The sequence below is a fragment of the Notamacropus eugenii genome, chromosome 5 (assembly GCF_028372415.1).
Source record: "Notamacropus eugenii isolate mMacEug1 chromosome 5, mMacEug1.pri_v2, whole genome shotgun sequence".
NCBI lineage: Eukaryota > Metazoa > Chordata > Mammalia > Diprotodontia > Macropodidae > Notamacropus > Notamacropus eugenii.
Window position 1 is genome coordinate 255,230,709 of NC_092876.1, and position 26,690 is coordinate 255,257,398.

The 26,690-nt window shown below is 36.6% G+C and overlaps 1 protein-coding gene across 16 annotated transcripts in view; it reads left to right on the forward strand.

The window, feature by feature from the left end:
- Nucleotides 1-26,690, forward strand: part of GULP1 (GULP PTB domain containing engulfment adaptor 1) — a 383,611-nt gene that overhangs the window by 166,439 nt on the left and 190,482 nt on the right. For 3 of the 16 annotated variants that reach the window (XM_072612612.1, XM_072612614.1, XM_072612611.1), the window contains one exon: nt 24,742-24,823. The exons of 12 other annotated variants lie outside the window; for them this stretch is intronic. The gene's annotated coding sequence lies outside the window, so the exon portion shown is untranslated. Of the gene's footprint in view, nt 1-20,749; nt 20,853-24,741; nt 24,824-26,690 lie in introns of all 16 variants that reach the window. One more of the 16 variants, XM_072612613.1, reaches the window with a different exon arrangement.

Below are 26,690 nucleotides of genomic sequence, written 5' to 3' on the forward strand. Positions count from 1 at the left end.
TTCTTTGGTGTTGATTCTTTGGGAGAGAAAAAAAGGCCCATGATTGTTTAGAAAATTCTTCTGGCCTAATAGATTCATGAGGAGAGGCATTCAACTTTTCCCTCTGTCTGTAATCATCTAAACACAATGTCAAGGAAAGAAAAATGAGAAAAGGGGAAAGGGGCAAGAAAATTTTAAAGATGTTAGTGGAAATGATATTAGAATGAGAATTGCATTAGCATCTTTTATATTTTCAAAATGATTACCCTTTTCCCTTCTCCCCATAGGTAATATAGAGTGTGTCAAAGCATCCTAAGTAAAAATAAAATTTCAGGGTTTTTAGTATAATATATAAAGTATTTTAAAAATTATTTTAGGTGTGCAGTCCTCTCATTCATGGAGCTCTTTTTGAGAAGATTTATTGCACAAAAAGCCCTTCTCTGAGAAAAGTTCAAACACAGTTCTGTATTGGGTAATCTCATGAATAAAGTGGACAACATTTTTCTATCAATTTAAAACAGTCTCAGCAGCTTAATATAAACATCTCCAGCAATAAAATTGACTTTTTATATTTTATTTCTTTTCTATGTCTAAGAATTTTCATTTTAGAGTATTAGACTCAGTACTTGACTTACCTCCTCTTTGTGATATACTTTCCTCCAAGGTTTTCATGACTCTTGTATCATGGGTTTTTTATTACTTCCCTGATTGCTTCCATTCAGTCTCTTCCTGGAGTCATGTGTCTCATTTGAGGCTTGTGCTGGAGCCAGCTTGAACTGATTTTTGAGAGCTGATAGGGAAATTTTCATTATGAACATTTACACCTCAGAAATCAACAAATACTACAAATCAGAACTTGATTTATTGTATTTATTTCTACACTTAGGAAAGTGTTGGAGAAAATGTTAATAATGCATCTCAGATTTCAAAGTGTGTCATGTGTGTATTTTTCTGGAGAGCTAGCTGTTAGACATTTGTAGACCTAGAATTCTTCTACGTAGAAATGATTGAACTCATAGAATCTGATGGGACCACCAAGAGAGGAGGGTATAAAGAGAGAAGAAAAGAGGGCTGAGGATAGAGACCTGTATCCCAATCCTCCTATCCTGGGTGTCTCTTGAATCTCTATCCTGAGTCCTCTTTTCTTTTGTCAAGGTAGTTCTGTGCTTCCAGTGAGGGGTGGGGCAGGTACTGTCAGCCACTCAACTCCCCCCACAATGTGTGGACCTAGAGCTTCAGAAACAGCTGCTGCCTCTGTCCCTGCTACCAGGGGCTCCTGCACCTCTTCTGCTGCCATGGGGCGGGAGTCAAACCATTCTACTATCTCACACAGGTCAGACAAGTTTTTTCCACTGATCTTTCAATTTGTCCTCAGCGTTTGGGGGTTGTGAAGTCTGGAAACCACCGCAGGTGCCAGAGATTCACTTCCCCCACCCAGATCTGCTCAGGTCCCACCTGTGTCAGGTAACCCACTCTGGACTGTGCTGTGCTCCCAGCCTGGCATGATAGACGCCTCCTGTTGACCTTCCAGGCTGTCTTGGGCTGGAAATTTGCTTCAATCTATCATTCTATGGGTTCTGCAGCTCCAGAGTTTGTTTAGAGTTGTTTTTTACAGGTATTTGACTGGGCTTGGTGGAGAGAGCTCTAATAAGTTTCTGCTTCTAGTTTGTCATCTTGGCTCTGCCCCTTCACAACATCTCTTAAATCTGGTCCCTTGAGCAAATCACTTAACACCTCAGTTTTGTCATCTGTGCAACTAAAGAGTAGGATTACTAGATGATCTCTAAGGTTTCTTTCAGTCCTAGATGTATGATTTAGTGATCTCTTCTTTACATTCACATTCTCATAACCCTAGTTCACACTTTCATCACTTTTCAGTATTAGTTTTTCATCTTATAGTCTTCCTTCCATAAATAATTTCCCTGAATAATCAATCTGATCATCTCATTCTCCTGCTCATGAACCTTCAATGACCCTAATGACTATAAGATAAAATATAATACTTCCCTGCTTGCCATTTCAAAGCCCACTATTACTCTAACTCTCAATTTACCTTTTTAGGATGATTTCACATTACTTTTTTGCCATGTATTCTACATTTCAGTCAAACTTGACTACTTATGGTGCTCAGAACCCAAGATTCCTTCCCCTACCTTCTTCCCACTCCCATACCTTTTACAGACTGACCTTCAGTTCATGTGTGAACTGAGAATGGGATCTTTTTCTCCTGCCTCTAGTTGATAGCTTTCTCCTTCAAATTATCATGTGTATACTTATCTTTTTATAAGTTCTATTCCCAAGCAGAATATGTTTCTTGACCAAAAAGAGATTTTTAAAAAAAATTTACATTTTATACAATGCTTCATATTTGTAGGAACTTACAAAATTTTGTAGGATTTGATTTAAGGACATGATTCTTTATTGAGTTCTTATATTTCTTCTCCTTTTTTTTTAAATTAAATTTTTAAATATCAAATACCAATTTTGGATTAGCCAAGATAACTGTGGCAAGTAGCATATAAGAACAGCAGCGTATTATCTTTCCTCAATGGCAGCAAATCATAATCCTTGGTGCTGAGTTTTGGGATTCAAATGCTGTGTCCCATTTAGAGCTAACAACTTTGTTCTTTTTGGTCTGACGATAGAGGAGATGAATTGACCATCAGGAAACTGGCAGCAATAGGAGCCTTAATTCAACTCTTATCAAATCTTTGACTTTGTACCCTACCTAGCACCAGAGGAGACTCTTACTGATCATGCAGAGGTACAGAGTTGTGTCATCTGTGATGATTACAACCACTTGAGTATCTAATATTACAATCAGACAGGTACAGAAAAAGGATGTCTGATCTGAGTTTCTATTTTTTGCCTTATTACAGCCAGATAAATAGAACTTGATCTTTTGTTTTTAACCAAATTTTTGTTTTAATCTTTATTTTTTTCTCCTTCAGTCTCATGGAGAAGAGGTAGGTGGTAAAAGAAGCTAAAAGGATAAAAATTGACTTTTCAAAATAAAATCATATGATAAATGTCAGAGAGACCTAGGAAAATCCTTTGTCACTCCATAGGCAGTCTTTTAAATTTCTTCTCAGTTAGATTTCCTTGTAATATCAGGACAATTGGGACAGCATACTCTGAACAGTAGAGTAAGTCAGGGGTCCTTAATCTAGAGACTTTGGAAACCTAAGGGGTCTATAGATACGTATCAGGGGGTTTTTGAACATGGAGAAAAAATGCATCCAATTTTCTCTAACTTATCTCTGAAATTTAGCATTTTCTTCCGTTATGAATATTAGAAATAGGTATTTTCTGAAAAGAGATCCATAACTTTCATGAGTTCACCAAAGAGGTTCATAAGACTTACTCATTAGGGAACTTAGTTAAAGTGATTTGAAAAATCAACAAATGTTACAAATGGGAAGGACCTGAGGAGTTATTTAGTTAGCCATTTGATTTAACATATAGGGAAATAGAAATCCCTAGCGGTTAAAGTAATTTTATTCAGGTCATATGACAGGGTAATGGTAAAACTTCAGCATCTGGTTCCCAATTCAGTACTTTCCCTGCTTTTTTTTCTCCTTCATATTAGCTCAGGGCCTTGTATTTGTTCTGGAATGGTATGATCCAAGGTTGGGAGCATTTTTTGTTTTGTTTTGTTTGCATAGTTGGAGAGCGTCCAAGGGTATTCTGAGAATGGCCTTCTTGCAGCAACCTGAACTATGTAAACCAGCATTTTTTTGTGTTTTTTCAAGGTAGTGGAAGTAGTTAAAATATTCTTATAATTATAATGTCAGAGATCAGTATGTAGGAGGAACCTTAAAGAGCATTTGGCCCAGTCTTCTCATTTTAAAGGTGGGGAACCTTGAGTCTCAGGAAGATAAAGTAAATTCCAAGGTCATGGATGTTCCAGGGCTCCTGATCTTTATGCAGGCATGATGCATTCTTGACTAGTATCCAAAGGTCACCTCAGAAGGATAGGATTATTGAATGAGTGTCAGTATGTCTGAGAACAGGGCCACTAAGTGGTACATTATAATATTCATATTCTGGTAGAAGTTTGCTTTGTTTTTCATGTAAAGAAAAAATAAAACTTGGCTTGTCAAGAAATTAAGAATTAGCACAGTTTGATCTGTATTTACTTTATATTTTCCAAATTTTGTGACCTAATCAAATGATTTAACCTCTACAATGACAGCTATTATAACATTTGGCTTAACGTGGGTTTGAAATTAAATGCAGTCATGCAGAATTGTGTACTTTTAGCAGTTTTCCCTGGGTGACAAAATGAATAATCAACAGACATTTGGTTCATAGACTAGGTGCTGGCGATATAAAGATGAAAAAATATCTGCCCTCTAAAGCAAGCACATATAAGAATATATTTAAAATATATAAACTAAGTACAAGTTAATTTCAGTCAAAAAGTACTATCAGCTTGGGGGTGTAGATTAGAAAAAGTTTCATGGAGGAGTGGTGTTTGACTTGACCTATGAAGGAAGCCAGGAATTCTAAGCAGTGGTGAGGGATGGGTTAGTTTTAGATTCAGAGTAGAATTATAGAAAATCCACCACTCTGTCATACCTTGTAATTAAGCTCTGTTTCTCAAATTTTCATTTTATTTCTTCATTATGTCCAGGTGATCTAAAAATCCCATTTTCCCCCTCTCTCAGCTTTTACTCAAATATTCTCCATCAGGTGTACCCTACCCCGCACTGGGATTTGAGAATAGCCTCTTAATGTACAAGGCTGCTGAGGCTGCTAGCTTCTCCTCAGCCCTGTTTACCTAAACTCCTCTTGAATGACATAAATTTCAGAAATATAGTCTAGTCATAGACTTGTTCTCACTATATGAACTTAATGAGTTCTAGTTTGCACCCTTACATCAGGACTTTAGGTTTCTCTTATTTGTTGTCTAACCTTTGGGTACTTATGTACGGACACTTAAATCCCTGAATATTACCATTATTTCCATTCTTTTTGTGTGTTTCTGGGTGTCCCAAGTTAATTCATATATAGATTTTTTTACTGTTTTTGTGAGACAATTGAATTTCTTTATGCTGAAATAAAGTGTCTTAGCCAGTGTTTTCAGCATCAGTTAGTAATGAAATCGTCTTTAAAGGAAGAGTGGTTGTATTCATTAAATAGTATTTATTGTTGTATTAATATCTCCCGATTATCATTTGGAGAAAATCAGTACATTTTAAAATTTGTTTCAAGATGCCCCTAAAGTTAAGCACCAAGACATTCATAATATCTAGTAAATGGAAGAAAAAGGAGAGACTGGTTGAATTCCATTTCATTCGGGATGGGGAGGAAGGACATGTGAGGTGGTGAGCAGGCTAACTAGTTAGAGAACTATTTTTCTTTATTTAGTGAATTGTGGAAAGTTGTTACTGTTACATCTCAATTTATTCAAGTCAGTAGCCCTACTATTTTTAAAAGCAAAAGCATATTTTCATAGAATCATAAAATCATAGAATTTTATTATTCAGTTCAGCTCTTCCTCCATGTTTTACAGATGAAGTTATTAGTTCTAATACGTAAACTTAAAACCCCTAAAATTCAATTCCTACATTTACTTTCATTTCTTCTCTATACATCCCACAGACAAGAGAATAAAAGCTTTAGTCTGAATACTGTTAAAATTATGAATACCTGAAGTTTCAGTTCCTGAATTTAAGAGGATATATTTGACCTTTTTATGGTATGCTTTTTGGGATTAATAGAATTAGTAGAAAATGTGCTAGAATATTACCTCCAAGTATTTAAATTAAACTTTCAGGATCATGGGACGAATAGGAGTATACTGTGTTTAGGAAAAAACAGTGTTTCTCTCCTTTCATCATTCATTTAGGCTAACATAACACTTAAAGCATCCCAGGAAGCTGAAATTCCGTGCTATTTTTAACAATACCAAAGGGAAAAAAAAATCAATAAATTCCCTCTGCAGCAAATTCTAGCGTCCCAGAAATCCTTCCTTTTGTTTAATCTGTATCTCTGATGGGTCAATAGGAACCCAATTTCTCTTGTTCTTTCTTAAGTGGAATTTGATAAGATGTACACCAGTGTTATTACATCGTCCTAAACTGTTGCTTCTCTTGACTTAATAACCACAGTTCTCTTAATCTTTGCTCATGGTCTGGTGTTTCACATTATCCATCATTATTTCTTTCTTATTTCAAGAAAATCCTCTTTCCAAGACTCTTTTCAATTGTGAATTAGAAACAATCTGAGAAATACTAAATTTATTGAAAGGATTAGAATTTATTATATATCTGAAACATAGTCAGGTACACTGTTAGGATGATAGGAATGAAGGTATTCATGTCAACAGTACGGCTCTATATACAAATTTCATATATGTGTTTGGTATAGGCACCTGGGTAGCACAGTGTAGAGAGTGAGACAGAGTCAGAACACTAGTTCAAATCTTGCCTGAGATACTTCCTAGCCTTGTGACTCTGGGCAAGTCACATAACCTCTTAACCTCAGTTTCCTCATATGAAAAATTTAGATAATAATCTCACCCACCTTATAGGGTTATTGTGAAGCTTGATTGACCTAATGTATGTCAAAGTGCTATGTAAATGTTAGCTATTATTGTACATGTACATGTTTACAGGGATAGCTAAGGCTGCTAGAATGTCAGACCTAGGGTCAGGAAGACTCATCTTCTGAGTTCAAATGTGACCTCAAACACTTTTTAGTTATGTGACCTTGGGCAAGTCACTTAACTCTGCTTATCTCAGGTTCCTCATCTGTAAAATGAGCTAAAGAAGGAAATGGCAAACCTGTCCAGTATCTTTACCAAGAAAATCCCAAATGCAACTGATTAAGAACACCAACAATAAATCACATTCACTCTTCAAGGTCGCATAATTGATCAGTGACAAAAACCTCCGTACAGCCCAGGTCTTTATACCAGTCCTCGTCGTTCTCTCTCATCCACGTCCTTGAAGTGAGGTAGTGGTTGCTATCCAAACTTCTATAACTCTTCTTTGATACTACATTTATTATTTTGCTGCTTTATTGTTTACAGGTTCCAAAACAGAAATTAAGAGTAAGATGGTGTCATTTCATTGATATAGGCAACTCATGAGTGAGGACATTTCCTTTGCTGAGGAAGATTAATATTTCCTTTGCAATTTATAGCCACAAAAAGTTGCTTAGAGCGCTGAAGTTTAAATGCCTTTCCCTGGATCCCACATGTATTATATGTCAGAAGCAGCAAATGAACCCAGGTTTTCCTGCCTTCAAGGCCAGCTTTGTATCTAATACACAGTGCCTTTGAGGAAAAAAAAAATCAAGAACAAATCCAAGGGCACAGGACAGAGTTGGAACAAGTTCTCTGGTTCCTAGGCTAGGTTGGAAAGTTGCGTTTCCTATGGATTACGGTCCACTGTGGGCCAGTAGTCATCGCTAATAACCGATTTGACACCACAAAATAAACACACATGTTCTATGAAATAAATTTTTCTGCATAGATGCATTCATATGAATACGTGTGGATATATGTTAATTGGTACACATGTGTACATGTGTTATATGTATGTTTGTTAAATGACTTGTCCTTTATCTCATAGCTATGAAGTGTCAGCGTCAGGACTTGAACAAAGGACTCTCACACCAATGCTAGCCAAGTATTCATTATGCTATACTCCTTTTCAATATATTCTATTTATTTATTCATGAAAGTCATATTAAACATGTTCATCCCATTTTGTAGTGTTGCAGCTTCCTACCTTGTCTGCCTCTCTGCTTGTCTTTGGGACTAGCCATGGGTGTTCCCATAGCAACCATAGCATGCTTCTGAGAGATTCTGGGAGACATAGAAAGAGCAAAAACAACATGGTGCCTTCCTTGGAAGAGTTCACAATCTGGTAAACCTGGTAACTGGGACTCTTCTGGGATGTGCATATGTTTAAAATGGGGGAAAATATCCATTAAGAGTAGAATACATGCTTTCAAATCACATGTACCTTTTATTTACTTATTAACAAGTGTTATTAAATGCTTGTAGTAGTGTCACACTTCAGGAGAATACATTTTATGCATGCACAGTGGAATATGAAATGCAAAAGAGTCATTGAAATGTGTAATCCATATGGCAGACTGTCCCAGTTTGTGACATAGTATGGCCCTTAGCTAATTATGAATCCCAAAAGCAAAGTAATAGACATAGAGCTGTCATTTATATAATACACTTTATCACAGATTGTAGTATTTTATTAGTGAAAACTACGCTAGATCAGACTAATAAATCTTGGACTCATTATGAAAGTTGTTAGTTGAATAGCCCTCATTTAACGTTTTTTAATTTCATTTTTAGCACTAAATCTCTCCCCTTTCTCCTCTCCTCCCCCCACTGAGAAATCAAAGAAGACAAAGCCATTACAAGTATGTTTTGTTGAGCAAAGAATTCCCTTGTAAGCACTGGTTTTTTGTTTGTTTGTTTGTTTTTGTTTTGAAAGTACCACAGTCTGCACTGTGAACAGACTGGGTTCTGTTTGGAGGTGGGTAGCCTGTTTCACTGGACAACTAGGTAGTACAGTGCATAAAGCACTGAGTCGGAGTCTAGAAAACCTGAGTTCAGAGCAGCCCTTAGATGCTTAACTAGTTGTGGGACCCTGGGCAAGTCATTTAACTTCTGTTTGCCCCGGTTCCTCACCTGGAAAATGATGATAATAACAGTACTTACCTTGAAGGGTTTTTGTGAGGATTTAATAATATTTGTAAAATGCTTAGTGTGGTGCCTGGCACATAGTAGGCATTGTATAGTTGCTTATTCCTTTCTTGTTTCCCCTTTTCAGCATGAGTCCTCTGGAATTGTCTTTGGTCTTTGTGTTGATCAGAGTTGCTAAGTCTTTCAGAGCTGTTTTTTTTTACAGTACTGTTATAATTATATATATTGTTCACCTGGTTCCACTCACTTCACTTTTTATCAATTCATACAAGTCCTTCCAGGCTAAAACTATCCCCCTTTTTAACAACATAATAGTATTGTATCAATTCATATGTCGTAATTTGTATAACCATTCCACCATTTGATAGGGCAGTTAGGTGGCACAGTGAATAGAATGTTCAAATCTGGCCTCAGACACCTTCAAATCATTTAACCCTGTTTACTTAAGTTTTCTGTAAAATGAGCTGGAGAAGGAAATGACAAACCACTCCAGTATCTTTGCCAAGAAAATCCCAAATGTGGTCATGATGAGTTTGCACATGACTGAAAACAACTGAACACAACAGTTTTAGACATCCCCCTCAGGTTCCAGTTCTTTGCCAGCCAACACAAAAAAAGTTGCTATAAATATTTTTTTGTATATATCATTCCTTTTCTTCTTCATTTGTTCTTTTTGGGGTATATACCTACCAACAGTTGTCACCAGGTCAAAATACATGCGCTGTGTACTAGCTTTTTCAGCTTAGTTCTAATTTGTTTTCCAGAATGGTTTGACCATTCACAGTTCCATCAAAGTGTATTAATACACCTACTTGTTTTTTCACAGTCCCTCCACCATTTGTCATTTTCCTTTTTAAAAATTATCTTTGCTAATCCAGTGGGTGTGAGGGGGCACTTCAGATTTGTTTTAGTTATTAGAGTATTTTTGGAGTATTTAGCTTTAGAGTATTTTTTCATATGGATATTGGTAGCTTGGATTTCTTCTGAAAATTGTCTATTCATAGACTTTGACATAGCTCCTACCACATTAACTTTTACATAATGGGCACTTCGTGATTGTAGAACGAATGAATGAAAATGTACCTCACATAACACATAGAGCCATCTTGTTCACGTGATTTAAAATGGCCGTCCTCACTATCTTTCATTCTGAAGTTTTGAAAAAATACTGCTTTTCTTTCTGAATCAGTTTCCTTTTTTTTTTTTTTTTATTTAGCTTTTAACATTCATTTTCACAAAATTTTGGGTTACAAATTTTTCCCCTTTTCTCCCCTCCCCCCCCAAACGCCAAGCATTCTAATTGCCCTTATGACCAATCTGCTCTCTCTTCTATCATCCCTCTCTGCCCTTGTCTCTGTCTTCTCTTTTGTCCTGTAGGGCCAGATAGCTTTCTATACCCCTTTACCTGTATTTCTTATTTCCTAGTGGTAAGAACATTACAGTTGATCCTAACACTTTGAGTTCCAACTTCTTTAGCTCCCTCCCTCTCCACCCCTTCCCTTTGGAAGGCAAGCAATTCAATATAGGCCAAATCTGTGTGGTTTTGCAAATGACTTCCATAATAGTTGTGTTGTATAGGACTAACTATATTTCCCTCCATCCTATCCTGTCCCCCATTTCTTCTATTCTCTTTTGATCCTATCCCTCCCCATGAGTGTTGACCTCAAATTGCACTCTCCTCCCCATGCCCTCCCTTCTATCATCCCCCCCCACTCTGCTTATCCCCTTATCCTCCACTTTCCTGTATTGTAAGATAGGTTTTCATACCAAGATGAGTAGGCATTTTATTCTTTCCTTTAGGGGAATGTGATGAGAGTAGACTTCATGTTTTTCTCTCACCTCCCCTCTTTATCCCTCCACTAATGAGTCTTTTGCTTGCCTCTTTTATGAGAGATAATTTGCCCCATTCAATTCTCCCTTTCTCCTCCCAATATCTTTCTCTCTCACTGCTTGATTTCATTTTTTTTTAAGATATGATCCCATCCTCTTCAATTCACTCTGTGCACTCTGTCTCTATGTGTGTGTGCGTGTGTGCATGTGTGTGTGTGTAATCCCACCCAGTACCCAGATACTGAAATGTTTCAAGAGTTACAAATATTGTCTTTCCATGTAGGAATGTAAACAGTTCAACTTTAGTAAGTCCCTTATGACTTCTCTTTGCTGTTCACCTTTTCATGGTTCTCTTCATTCTTGTGTTTGGAAGTCAAATTTTCTTTTCAGCTCTGGTCTTTTCATCAAGAATGCTTGAAAATCCTCTATTTCATTGAAAGACCAATTTTTCCCCTGAAGTATTATACTCAGTTTTGCTGGGTAGGTGATTCTTGGTTTTAGTCCTAGTTCCTTTGACTTCTGGAATATCCTATTCCATGCCCTTCGATCCCTTAATGTAGAAGCTGCTAGATCTTGTGTTATCCTGATTGTATTTCCACAATACTTGAATTGTTTCTTTCTAGCTGCTTGCAATATTTTCTCTTTCACCTGGGAGTTCTGGAATTTGGCCACAATGTTCCTAGGAGTTTCTCTTTTTGGATCTCTTTCAGGCGGTGTACTGTGGATTCCTTGAATATTTATTTTGCCCTCTGGTTCTAGAATCTCAGGGCAGTTTTCCTTGATAATTTCATGAAAGATGATGTCTAGGCTCTTTTTCTGATCATGGCTTTCAGGTAGGCCCATAATTTTTAAATTGTCTCTCCTGGCTCTATTTTCCAGGTCAGTTGTTTTTCCAATGAGATATTTCACATTATCTTCCATTTTTTCATTCTTTTGGTTTTGTTTTGTGATTTCTTGGTTTCTCATAAAGTCATTAGCCTCCATCTGTTCCATTCTAATTTTGAAAGAACTATTTTCTTCAGTGAGCTTTTGAATCTCCTTTTCCATTTGGCTAATTCTGCTTTTGAAAGCATTCTTCTCCTCATTGGCTTTTTGAACCTCTTTTGCCAATTGAGTTAGGCTAGTTTTCAAGGTGTTATTTTCTTCAACATTTTTTTGGGTCTCCTTTAGCAGGGAGCTGATCTGCTGTTCATGCTTTGACTTCATGTGTCTCATTTCTCTTCCCAGCTTTTCCTCCACCTCTCTAACTTGATTTTCAAAATTCTTTTTGAGCTCTTCCATGGCCTGAGCCCATTGAGTGGGCTGGGACACAGAAGCCTTGATTTCTGTGTCTTTGCCTGATGGTAAGCATTGTTCTTCCTCATCAGAAAGGAAGGGAGGAAATGCCTGTTCACCAAGAAAGTAACCTTCTATAGTCTTATTTCTTTTCCCTTTTCTGGGCATTTTCCCAGCCAGTGACTTGACCTCTGAATATTTTCCTCACACCCACCTCACCTCCTGATCCTCCCAGCCAGTGTTTGGGGTCTGAGATTCAAATGCTGCTTCCAGCCTCAGGGCTTTGGGCGGGGGCAGGGCTGCTATTCAGTGTGAGATTAAATTCAGATGCTCAGGTGAGGGCAGGGCTGCCTCTCAGGCTCAGTTCCCTCAGGGAGTTTATGCACAGACCTTCAACAATGGATCCAGGCTCCTGCCTGCTTGGGGAGCCCTGGTCTGCCGCTGCCCCTCAGCTTCTGTCTCCCGAGGGGGCCCGAGCCATGGGGGCACCCCACTCCCCCCTCAACCCACCAAAGGGACTCTCTCACACACCCCCGTCACCTGTGGGTGGAGGTACTTGTGCGGCCGCTGGAGATCCCGTCCCTGAAGCCCACTTGGATCTGTTCCTCTCGGTGCCGCGGCCACGGCAGGGCTGCACTCAGCTCCCAGTCCCGGCGCCCAGTCCGCAGCACGAAGGACCTTTTACGAGAGGTTTGCAGGTCTCTCCGGAACAGAAATCTCCCTCGCTCCAATGCTCCGTGGCCTCTGGGTGCAGAATTCGCCGTGAGTTACTTCTTTGTAGTTGTTCTATGGGTTGTGGGTTCGGAGCTATGTGTATGTGCGTCTTTCTACTACGCCATCTTGGCTCCGCCCCCCTGAATCAGTTTCCGATAGAAAGGGAGCCACTAGTAAAATCCGTTGCTTCTTTTCTCACATTCTCATTATGAAAACGTGGTACTCTTTCCAAGTTACATTTTGTTCCCCTTAAACTGAGTATGGATGAAGAGCATTGGGGATAGAATTAGATGATTTCCTGCTAGGCTCTTTCAGAGCTGTTTGAAATTCAGAGCCCACACTCTCTAATTGGCAGTTTTGTTCTAGTTGGAGTGAGAATTCATTATATGCTGGGATCATCTGTTTGTTCTGTTTGGAGGACTTGCAGTAGCATCTTCTTCCAGTTTGGCTTCTGTGTGTGCTTGGCAGTGATGGACAGTTTTGAACTACAAGTGCTAAATCAAGGTAGAAGACTACCAAGCAGACAAATTAAAAATCCACATCTCTAAGACTATTTGTAGCCATTTCATCTTAATTTAAAGTCAGTCAGGCCCTTTCAAAAAGCAGATGTAATTTCCCAAGTGTGTATAGGAGAGTAATTGGTCCTACATAGTAAACAGTGTGTGTTTATTTTGTGTGTGTGTGTGTGTGTGTGTGTGTGTGTTGTATATACATTTAATGTACGTATGTACAATTCTTATGTGCACATAACAACACTGTGATTTCTTCACATCAGTGAAACCTTGAAAATTAGGAATCAACTCTATTGTGTAGCTTGTTAGTTAGCATGGCTTAACCATAGTGGTGTATATGTTTAGAGCTCCTTATAGTTACAAATCAGTGTATATTATCTCATTACAGCTCCATGAGTTAGCTAATAGAAGTATTATCATCTCCATCATATGGATAAATAAATTAATGCTTGCAGGATGGGTGTACTGGTAAATTTTCAACAACTCCATCTCCAAGAAGAATATACACATGACACATTATTAAATTTAACTTGCTTTATTACTATTGTCTCTATCACTTTTTTGTCTCTAGACAGTCAACGAAAAATCAAGCCCTGATTTGTAATGTTTGCCAATTCCCGATGTATAACTGCTCACACTGAAGGTTGAATAATTGTCTCCCATTAGCTGGTTGGAGCTGGCTCCAGCATATCCCTATTACAGAGACCGTGACTTGGCCAATGTCCCAGGGACTTGAAAGTGGTTGAGTCTTTCCATTATCTGACACTGCCTTAAGAATGATTTCATCAAACCTGCTTTAAATATGAAATTATTACACTGGATTCAAGATGACAAAATAAAGAGACTTCCAATGGAGGAAATACCCTGGACAGTTTGACAGTCTGTATTTTGAAATGCCTATTGTCTTAAGAGAAAAAGTTTGAACAACTGCATGTAATGGAAGCTAGATAGCACAGTAGATAGTGTTGAACCTAGAGTCGATTAGACCTGCGTTCAAATTTGGTTTCAGATACTTTGCATAGAACTTTTAATCTGTGTCTCTCGGTTTTTTCACCTCTAAAATGGGGATAATAATAACACTCTCCAAGGTTGCTGTGAGTATAAAATGAGATATTTGTAAAACGTTTTGCATACTTTAAAATGCTATATAAATGTTATTATCATCATTAATAATAATGATTATCAAAATGGGGAATATATCACTTTTAATGACCATAGATTCAAATCCTGAACCATAAACATTTTTTTTCTTTATGTTATCCTGTACATTATAGCAGGCTAGAGTCATTGAGTTACACGTGGCCTTTCAAGGGTTATCTAATCTAAGGTTAAACACAAACAGCAAGATAAGTTTAAATGCTTCACTGAAAGGTTTCTGACACTCGTAATCACAGAATTGTTATAGTGTAAAGTCCAGTCTATTTTGTTCTGCAGATTAAGGTTTGAGTATATTAGTAAGGTAAGGTATGGAGCAGAAAACTTGTGAGATGTTGGAGTATTTGGTCATTTTTGCTAATTGCTTGGTGTTGGTATGTTATGGTGGACCACTATACCAGGTAGAGCTGGGAAAGCTTGACCTACATGTCTTACCCATGGTCCCTACCTGTCCCCAGTCCTGGACACTAGCAACCTAGGTAAGTGAAGCTGTGGAGCAGACCTGAGGCTGTGTAAGTTAAATTTCCATCCAGCTGGACTGATTCGGGTCCCAGCCGTGAGTCCTGAAATACAGTTGTAGAACTTTGGGAAAGGAGCTTCTGAGACCTCAGGAAACTGATTGTTTTTACTTTCCTGGTACCTTTGTACTTTTTACTTGCCTTAACTTTCCTGTCTTGTGTATAGTCTCTTAGATTGCCTTTTCCTTAAAGGACTGTAGGATTTTTTTATTAAAGGAATTTTTTTATTTCAATCTTTAGTCTCTGAGTAATTCACTTTGCCTGACTTGGAATCAGGAACAGGATATAGTATTGTGAGCTGGGACATTGGTGAGTCTGTGAAGGCTCGTTGGCCCCTATACTCCCATAATGTGGAGCAAAGCTGTCTTTTGTTGTGAAGTCATGTGTGACTCTTTGTGACCCCTTTGGACCATACTGTGCATGGGATTTTCTTGGTAAAGATACTGGGGTGGTTGCCATTTTCCTTCTCCAGTGGATTAAGACAGAGGTTAAGTGACTTCTCCAAAGTTATACAGCTAGTAAGTGTTAGAGGCTGGATTTTAACTCATATCTTCCTGACTCCAGGCCCAGCGCTCTATCCACTAAATCATCTAACTAACCCTAATGAAGCTACCTATCTCTTTCCTTTTAGCCCAGTTGGAGCTGGCTCTAATCTTGAGGGAAACAACAGATAACTTTTGCCTGGAATACATTTCCTCCTCATTTGAACCTCATAGATTGCTTCTTTTCCTTTAAGACTCAGTGCAATTATTACTTTTTCCATAATACTTTCCCTCCAATACTCTCAGCTGCTAGTATCTTCCATATCAAATGACTTTGTATTTAACTAATTTTTATTCTTTTTAATAATTTTTATATGTATGTGTTTATATATTCATGTATATATACATACATAAGTGTGCATATAAATACGTTCATATATATGTTTATACATGTATACAAAATAATAAATAAAAGTAAGTTATATGTGTCCATCTAGCTCTCTAGAGTCTCAGTGGGGGGACTTCCCTATCATAATGTAAACTCCTTGCAAGTAGGAATTATTTGATTTATTGGCATTTGTATTTTTACAAATATTTATTTGTATCTGTGTATTTATTTTTATTTATTTTTACCTCTAGCACCTAGAACAATGTCTAGTACAGAGAAGGCACTTAACATATGCTTATTGATGATTCAAGAATGTCCATTTTTACAAAATTGTAGCAGAATTGTGTGCAGTAACAGAAATTTTGCAAATTGCAGTGAGTTAGAACTTTGTACTTTTAGGCTGTGTATTATAAGAAAGGAGATACAACGTCTGTGTACTTATTTGTCTACTTCAGTGTAGTTATTTAGCTAGGTTGGACATGCTTCTTTTTGATATAAAGAACACAGGAATGAACCTTTTTTGAAGTTTTTTGCATTCAGTGACTTTTATTACTTGATATAGGGCTCATGTTGATTTGCTGGACCTCCCTCCCCTTTGCCCAACCTCCTTCCTATGAGCTTGGCCTCATTAGCATTGTGTTTTGACCAATTAGATGACCCAGTAAAATTGTTTTTGTGCAGTATATAGCACAAAACCTGTTTTAGTCATATTCTATTTAATGCTTTTTACAGAAGTGCCAATAATTTCAAAGCATAATTTTTGAAATAATGGATTCACCTTTAGTTCACCTCTGTTTTAGTGATAAATATGTCCCTAAAATTTGAATACATAAACTTTTCTTTTTGCAATTTAGCATAGTTCGAGTGCAGGAGGGGACTCTGCAATTGAAAGGAGTCATCCTTTTCTAAAGAGAAGAATCTCATTACATTATTGTAAGCTCCTCAAGAGAAAGGATTCAATATCTTCTTGGTATTCCCAATGCCTCGTAAAAGATGCCTGCACATGGTCAATATGTAACAAATATTATGTGAGGATGAAAATCTGGTAACTTATTAGAAATACTGGATCCAGGAATTTAGGAGGAAGCAAAACAAGTCTCTGACCAGCTGTGACAAATGTCACAAGTACATGGCCCTTATTTATAGGAAAGATTCTTATGCCTTCACCATTCATTTGTGAAATGAATACAAGGTATCACCAAGTCTTCAAGCTTTTTTTAAAATCAAGTTTTTTTTCAAACAAAGATCAGGCTTCTCCCCCCTCCCCATTTCCTTCTTTCTCCCCACATAGAGAAAGCAACGAAACAAAACCAACCCCTGTGACAAGCATTGATAGTCAAGCAAAGCAAAAATTTCTTATTCTCTATGTGTAAAAAGAAAACTATCCCTCTGCATTCTGTATCTCTGTAGAGAGATGGGCTGCTTATTTCAGCATAAGTTCTGAGGAATTGTGATTCATTATTATGTTGACCAGAGTTCCTGAGTTTTCTTCACACATATAAACACACACACATTTTAATCAGCCAAGATACACCTTCTCAACCCTCCCATCCCAATGAGCACACACACACACACACACACACACACACACACACACTCACACAAAACACCCCAAATCCCTTACACACATGTGTAGTCAAAAATAATATTCCACATTGGCATAGCTCTATCAGGAGGTAGGTAGCATGGCTCATGTTTCCTAGTGGGTCCTCTGGAACCTGGTTTCTCATTATGCTGATAAGAGTTCAGTACAGTTGTATTCCATCTCATTTATATACCATAATTTTTTTCCAATTTATTTATTTTTAGCTTTCAACATTCACTTCCATAAATTTTAAATTTTCTCCCCATCCCTCATGTCAGACGTTGGTCTATGTCCAGTTTTCCCAGAAGTTTTTTCTCAAATGGTAAGTTCTTATTCCAGAAACTGGAGTCTTTGAGTTGATTAAGCAGTAGATTGCTCTAATCATTGACTACTTTGTCTAGTGTATCCATTCCACTGATCCACCCCTCCATTTATTTTTTAAAAATTTATTTGTTTTCAATTTTCAATAATCGCTTTCATATGTTTTAAACTTTCTCCCCCTCTCCCCTCTCTCTCCAAGTTGACATGCAATCTTATATGGGCCTTATACAAACATTCTTACTAAATACATTTTCATTAGTCATGTTGTATATAAGAATTAAAACAAATGGGAGAGAGCTTGAGAAAAACTAAACAAAACCAAACATAACAAAAGAGAAAATAGTCTGCTTCATTCTGTGTTCTGACTCTATGGTTCTTTCTCTGGATGTGGATGGTATTTTGCATCATGAGTCCTTTGGACATGTTTTAGATCCTTACATTGCCGTGAAGGGCTAAGTCTATCAAAAACAGTCCTTGCACACTGTGGCTGTTACTGTAATGTTCTCCTGGTTCTGTTCACTTCACTCACCATCAGTTCATATAAGTCTATGCAAGTATTTCTTTTTTTCCCAAATTTATTTGTTTGGTTTCAATTTTCAACAGTCACTTTCATAAGTTTTAAATTTTCTCCACCTCCCTTCACCTTTCCCTTACCCCCGTGCCACTACAGGATGCAATCTTATATGGACTCTACACATACATTCTTCTTGAACACATTTTCAAATTAGTCATGTTGCAGAAAAGAATTAAAATGAATGGGAGAAACCATGAATAAAACTAAACAAAACCAAATATAACAAAAGAGAAAATAATCTGTTTCGTTTTGAGTTTTGGCTCCATTGTTCTGTCTCTGGATGTGGATGGCATTTCACATCATGAGTTTTCTTGAAATGTTTCATGTCCTTGCATTGCTATGAAGGATTAAGTCTAAAAAAAACAGACCTTGCATACTGTGGCTGTTACTGTGTATAATGTTCTCCTGGTTCTGCTCACTTCACTCAGCATCAGTTCATTTAAGTCTCTAGGTAGTTTTGAAGTCTGCCTGTTCCTCATTTCTTATAGCACAGTAGTATTCCATTACATTCATATAGCACAACTTGCTCAGCCATTCCTAAATTGATGGTCATCCCCTCGATTTCCAGTTCTTGTCCCCCACAAAAAAGAGCTGTTATAAGTAATTTTGTACATGTGGGTTCTTTTCCCATTTTGTGATCTCTTTGGAGCCAGCCCTAGAAGCAGTATTGCTGGGTTAAAGGATATGCAAATTTTATAGCCCTTTGGGCATAGTTCCAAATTGCTCTCCAGAAAGGTTGCATCAGCTCACAGCTCCACCACCAATGAATTAGTGTTCCAACTCTCTAACATCTTCAACATTAATCATTTTCCTATTTTGCCATGTTAGCCAATATGATAGGTGTGATGTGGCACCTTAGACTTGTTTTGATTTGCATCTCTCTAATCAATAGTGATTTGGGGCATTTTTTATATGACTATAGATAGCTTTAATTTCTTCCTCTGAAAACTGCCTGTTCATATCCTTTGACCATTTATCAACTGGGGAATGATTTGTATTCTTGTAAATTTGACTCAGTTTTCTATATATCTTAGAAATGAGGCCTTGATCACAGACACTAGTTGTAAAAAGTTTTTCCCAGTTTTCTACGTTGCTCCTAATCTTGATTGCTTTGGGTTTGTTTGTGCAAAAACTTATCAATTTAATGTAATCAAAATTATCTATTTTGTATTTTATAGTGTTATCTGTCTCATGCTTGGTCATACATTTCTCCATTCTCCTTAAATCTTGCAGATAAACTACTCCTTGCTTTCCTAATTTATTTATAGCATCTGTCTTTATAGCTCGATCATGTACCCATTTGGACTTTATTCTGGTATATGGTTTCAGGCATTGATCTATACCCAGTTTCTGCCACACTGTTTTCCACTTTTCCCAGCAGTTTTTGTCAAACAGTGAGTTTTTATCCCAGAAGCTGGGGTCCTTGGATTTATCAAACAGTAGACTGCTATTGACTACTGTGTCTTGAGTACCTAACCTATTCCACTGATTTCATCCCTCTATTTTTAGCCAGTACCAAGTGGTTTTGATAATTGCTTCTTTATAATATGATATAAGATCTGGTATGGCTAGACCACCTTCCCTAATATTTCTTTTCATCAGTTCCCTTGATATTCTGGATCTTTTGTTCTTCCAGATGAATTTTGATATTATTTTTTCTAGCTCTATAAAATAATTTTTGGTAATTTTATTGGTATGGCACAGAATAAGGAAATTAATTTAGGTAGAATTGTAATTTTTATTACATTAGCCTGGCCTACCCATGAGCAGCTGATGTTTTTCCAGTTATTTAGATCTGCCTTTATTTGTGTGAAAAGTGTTTTGTAGTTGTGTTCATATAGTCTCTGGGCTTGTTTTGAGAGAGAGACTTCCAAATATTTTATAATGTCTACAATAACTTTAAATAGAATTTCTCTTTCTTTCTCTTGCTGTTTGGCTTTGTTAATGATAGAAATGCCTGTGATTTACATGCGTTTATTTTTATATCCTTCAACTTTGCTAAAGTTGTTTATTATTTCAAGTAGTTTTTAACTTGATTCTCTAAGTATATTATCATATCATTTGCAAAGAGTGATAACTAAATTTCTTCTTTACCTATTCTAATTACTTCAATTTCTTTTTCTTTTCTTCTTGCTAAAGCTAACATTTCTAGTACCATATTGAATAACAGTAGTGATAATGGACATCCTTATTTCATCCTCAGTCTTATTGGAAATGCCTCTAGCTTATCCTTATTACATATAATGATTGTTGAGAGCTTTAGGTAGATGGTACTTATCATTTTAAGGAAGGCTCCAATTTATATATCATAATTTGTTCATCCATTCCCCCAATTTATGGCACCCCTTTGGATTATCTTTCTTTGCCACTTAGAGGTATGAATTTTTTTTTTTTACATTTCTAGAATTTCTTTTGCTCTTAGTTCATCCTCCCTCTAATTCCCTGCCTCCTTTTCCCCTTTCACTCTGATTTCAGTGTTGAGTGAAATGTATTTCTATACCCATCTGTGTATATATATGTGTGTGTGTGTGTGTGTGTGTGTGTGTGTTCTTCCTTCTTTTGGCCAGTTCAGATGAGGTTCAAGTGTCAGCTCCTCCCTCATCCACTCCCTCCCCTTGTTAGTACACATGTTTATTTGTGCACTTTCATTAACATGAGATTATTTCTCCTAACCTTCCTTTCCCTTCTCTTTGGTGTATTCCTCTTACCGTCTCTTTCTATTCTTTTCTTAAGATCGTTAAGACATAACAGGATATCTCTCAGACCTTCTCTAAGTGGACTTCCGATGATGCCAGGGAGTCAGCAGAGACACATCTATCATCTCCCCTATTTCAGTGTAAGCAGTTTATCCTTCTTAAGTCCTTTATCGTTGCTTATTTATGTTTTGCTTTTTGTGTTTCTCTCCCCTTCTGTGTTTGTACTTAAGAAGCTTTTCTGCATTTCCAATCTTTTTATCAGGAAAGCTTGGATGCTGTCTATTTCAGTAAAGGTCTATTTTCCGCCTTTAGCATTTATACTGTGTTTTGCTAGGGAACATATTCTTGGATATAAGCATATATCTTTTGCCTTCTACTATATAGTGTTCCAAATTCTCCTTTTCTTTAAGTGGAAGCTGATAAATGATACGTGATTCTGATGATGGCTTTTCATTAGTTGAAATCTTTATTTCTGGCAGCTTATATATAGTACTTTTCCCTTGACCTAGAAGCCCTGGATTTTAGCTATGATGTTCCTGATGGTTTTTGTTTTGGTATTTCTTTCCGGAGATGACTGGTGGATTCTTTCTAAGAGATCTGGGCAGTTTTCTTTCCCAGTTACTTGAAATGTTATATCTAGGCTCTCTTTTTGGTCATGGCCTTCAGATAGTCCAGTGATCTGAAATATATTCAGATATTCTTTTGATCTGTTTTCCAGTTCAGTCATTTTTGCTGTGAGATACCTTATATTTTCTTTTATTTTTTTTCAGCCTTTTGACTTTATTTTAATGCCAGTTGCCTCATGAAGTCATTGCCTTCTATTTAGAACATCCTAATTTTCTAGGCTCCTGGGCCATATCTGGTCACTGGATTCAGATGGCTCTGGAGAAGTGAGGCTGGTGACCTTCACAGCCCTCCTTCACTCAAAACAAAGTCAAGTGTAAGTCATGTCATCATTTCTCTGATGGCATGGTCTTCTTTGGCAATGAAGGATGAACACAACAACAATTTTCTGGGAATTTGTTTTTTAGGAAAGGTTTTTTAACTCTTGTGCTAAGCTGTTAATTCCCTTTCCAATTCTTCCTTCTGTAGCTCTCATTTCTTTTCCATTTTTCTCTTGAAGTGTTCTCATTCCATTTGTATAACTTTTTGTTTTTTAGCTTTTTAAAACGCTTGCTTCATTTCTTTCAAAACTTCTAGAGTTCGTGCCCAAGCTGTTTTTCTCTGAAACATTGCTTATATTTTTGAGTCACTCATTTTTAAGCTCTTAAAGCTTTTAGGCTATTAAAAATTAAAGCTGCACTAAAATTACAGCAGTCTACATAATATGAATAGTCTCTGCTTATGTGTTTATTTTGTGCATTAATATTTCAGAACAGATTAATATATAAGTTTTTCTTAAAAGAAAGAAATAAGGTCAGATTTTCTCTTCCTAATGAGCAAACCATCCCTTTCTCTAAAGTAGACACTGTATTAAACCAGGGTTTAGAAAAATATCTTGATGGAACATAATAGACTCATAAAAAATTCTCATTGACTTACTGAACTTTCCAATATATAATTTCAGGTGGAAAAATTGAGTAATAACAGTTCTGTTTTTTCAAGTCAGTATCTTTGTGCATATTCTCCTTTCCAGGAAACACAATGTATTAATAACATCTGAATCCAAACCATTAGCAACAAATACAAATTATATTTATCTTAATTATCTGTCTTTTATGAAAGACAAATAACCAGGTCTGATAAAAACAACAAACTAATCCTACAAATGAAACCAGATCACCTTCAGTCACAGCTATACCACTGTACATAGTTATCTTTTTATAACCTCCCCAATTTCTGCCAAATTATGCCTCTTGAGAGAGACAAGAAGGCATGGATGAGTTATAAAGAATGCTATTTGAAGGAGTACCCAAAGCAGTGAGAATTATTAGGATCTTAGCATAATTTCAGGAACTCTGGGGACTATAGACGAAATATATATGTGTATGAATATATATGTATATATATATATGTGTGTGTGTGTGTCTGTGTATCTATATATCTATGTGAATACATATATACATTCCTACGTAAAGTTCTTGAGAGCAGGAAGCTTAAAGTACAGGGAAATATCTTTCCTTTATCATTTCCAGGGTTTTTCATTTTATAAAGGCAAAATTATAAATGAATGCACTGGTAAAATAATAATTTTTAAAGTTTTACTTATATCTTTTGTCTTTATGTCAGTGATTCTACCACCTTTAATGAATCTTTCATATGACAAAGAGAAACAAGTAAAAAAATTCAATACTATGATTTTTTGCTTTTATTAAGTCATTTTTCAGTCATGTCAGACTCTCCATGACCCCATTTGGAGTTTTCTCAACAAAGATAATGGAGGGGTTTGCCATTTCCTTCTCCATCTAATTTTACATTTGAGGAAACTGACACAAACAGGGTCACACAGCTAATAAGTGTCTGAGGTCAGATTTGAACTCAAGAATTTGAACTCATCAAGAAGATGAGTCTTCCTGACTTCAGGCCCAGCATTCTGTCTACTCTGCCATCTATGACTTTGCTGGATATTATGACTAATATTCCATAGTAGGATGAAGAAGGTGTATATATGTGTTTGTGTGTATGTACATGTATATTTTATTATTCAGTCTGACATTTTTAGTGATCTTTTCATTTACATTATTATAGTTACTATTTGTATTACTGTATCTAGTTTTTCCTCTATATTTGTTCATGCAAAATTTCCCTTTTGAAAAAAAAATCTGAACAATAATAATTTGTATGGTGAAAACATTTTTGTCTAGATTTTTAGTTTTGTTTTTATTTTTTCCCCACAACCCAATTAATCAGCTACCTCCCTGATCCTAGGGCCAAGAATTATTGGCAAGGGGAACACTGGTATGTGGTCATCCTGGGAGTGGTCTGTGATAGAAGCAAGAAGTCTAGGTTCAGGTTAGAAAGTCTACAGTGATAATGGTTCTATGATTCTAGTAGTGACACAATGGAGGCTAGTGGTGGTATATTCAAATTAAAGCAAAAGCTTGAGTGGTTAAGAAGGTTTCAGGACCAGAACCTAGAGGTGTTATTCATATAGAGTAAATTTCCAGTTTGACTCTATAAAGTGACTGTGTCCATGATAGCCATAGTGTTTGAGCCTTACTCTTCTTCCTGTGGAACAACGTTATTTGTTACCTTTTCAACACTAGTCTTAGTATTTGCCGCTTGGGAAACTGTTTTGTTAGTGTAATAACAAATAAAGGAGGAACTTGAACTGAAGTTTGAACATTGAGGTTTATCTTTAGTACTTCAAATTTCTATAATTTCGTGGGTATGAGTATTCCTTTCACTGATGAAAACCTTTTCTTTAATTAGTAGATAATCACAGACAATTGCTGTGGCTGAAGGGTATGTCACACTCTGATAATTAAATAACACATATATTTAAAAAAATACTGTGTGCCTGGCTGTTTGTTAGATATTAGGGATACAAGTACAAAGGGTGAAATAATTCCTACTTACAGTGAATTTATATTCAGATGATAATGAGCCTGTCTGAACACTGCTCAGCTGGTCCTTGGGTAAAAGCCATATACCCTATCATCTAACTCCTACTCGACCTTCCCAGCTTGGTAGAATTTTGTACTTTTCTAGTATAACCTTTGAGAACCTAGGGTCATCTTCACTCTATAGTGAGGCATCAGAGTAGGACTGTGGTGGAGGAAGACTTGCGTTAGCTATTTATGATGTAACTACCCAACAGTTTATAGATGACTCACTTTCCCACAATCTGTAGACCGCCTGTTCTGATCTTCTTATTGTCTCTTTATCTGCCTTTCCTCTGATTGGCCTCCGTCCCTAGAGTGTGCTCCTTTCTTGCCTTTCTTTGTTTCTTTGAAGGCTCAGAATTCTATGAGAAGTCTTTCCTGATCCTTCTAGCCACTGATGCTCTCCTTTCAAACATTTCCTTACATTTATTTTGTGTATTTTCTATAAATAATTGTATCTGTATATATTTTTCTCTCCTGGCAGCTAACTGGTGCAGTGGGTGTTGAGTTGGGAAGATCTGAATTCAAAATCCAGTCTTAAACACTTACTAGCTCTGTGACCCTGGGTAAGTCACTACACACACACACACACACACACGCACACGCACACTCACACGCACACGCACACGCACACACACACACATTTGTAGTTTCCTATGACAGAATATAAATTTGAGGGCAGGACTGTTTCATATTTATTGATTGACAGGGAAATTATTTTAAGTAGATCTCCTTTGATCACTGCTTTCCTGGTGGGCCTTAGTTCCAGGAAACCTGGTAGTGACCTCTTATTCCTATGTCAGAGAGACCTAGAACTAGAGTTTTTAGAGGGGTAACTCAGAGTGAGTCCATGTACAGTGATAGATAGACTGTCATTCATTTGTTGCTAAAGGAACTGCTCAGATATTCCACAAAGTTTTTCTAAATGACCATTTTGACATTTGGCACCCAAACAGTTTTGTTATACTGAAAATTTCTCTGCCTAATAAAGGACTTGGTTAAGTATGAGAAATAGTTCTATTGATGGCTTTACATGTTTAAAAAAACACACCATCCAATCACATCTAAAACAGAAAGCCTTTACTGAAGAAAATAACATCTGAATTAAATTGTACAGTGCTTTGTTGACAGTTCAAGACAGTTGTTTTTCAATAACATGAAAAATAGCTTTAGAAAAAGCAAGGTGAAAAAGTCAAGTGTCACCTAATAAAACATTACTGTCACTTTTAGAATGCTAGAGGAAATTATTTTTCAAAAGAATAATTACTGAGGTTAAATCTTTTCATGTTAAAACTGAGGAAATGGACACATAGGGAATAAAAACAATGCCACATTTTAAATTTCAGAACAAAGGTCAAAATTAATTTTCTGAAAGAATAGTGTGTTGCATGTTTAACATTTGCATACACTTACTAAAATCTTTAAAGATCTGTTAAACTTTTTGATCCATGCTTCAAGATGGGTGGTTTGGCTGCCAACATTATTTTAGTTGGGCCCCTGTGTGCCTCCACTAATGTTCTACTCTGAGAACCCATGGGGAGATATCAAAGGCAATGCCATCAGAGCAAAATTAACTTTGGATGGTCCTTCCAAGGTTGAAAGGCTTTGAATATGGGTCCTGTGCTGGACTTTATGCCTGTTTTCTGAGGACCAGCCCAACTAAGTTCAGGCATAGGCTCAGCCTTCTCTGCTCTTGATGTTAAAAAATATACCAGACCCGTAGACTTCTTATATGTCATATGTGTTGCAAATTCACCCTGTGACAATCTTCAGGATTAAAGTTTTATAGAAGTTGTTATCCAGTGGGAAAAGTAAACCAACTCCCTAACAGGTCTGTTACGTTAGTGTTAAAAGAAAGCAACGCTTCAAAAATACCTTGCTGTAGAGCCTTGTAAATTAATAAAATTTTAATTCTGGAGAGGTCCCTAGGAACCATCTTTTCTAATTCTCTGATTTTGTTGACTAGAAGAGTGAGGTCTTGCCAAATTCACAAAGTAAGTTAGTGATATTATTATCTATATTAATTAGTATATTGTTATCTGTAAGTACTATGTTCTCCTAGTCCAGAGTCTTTTATACAATAATTTATCTAACTAGTACTCTATTGAGACACCCTATAACAAGTGATAGCCTGGAATATTGGTAAGACAGACCTAGAGTCAGAAGACACAGTCAATTACTATTGGTGTAAGCCTAACCCTTTTAATCTCTCACAACTTCAATTTTTTCATTTGTAAAATGGGAGTTTTATTTGTATAATACATACTATTTATGTATATTCACATATATGCATATATTTTATACATTTAATATATCTTATGTGTGCAAAAATGTAACATTTGCACCACCTACCTCACAAAGTTGTTGTAAAGAAAATGCTTTTGAATCTTAAATTGCTTTATAAATGTGTTATTACTTAACATTATTCATAAT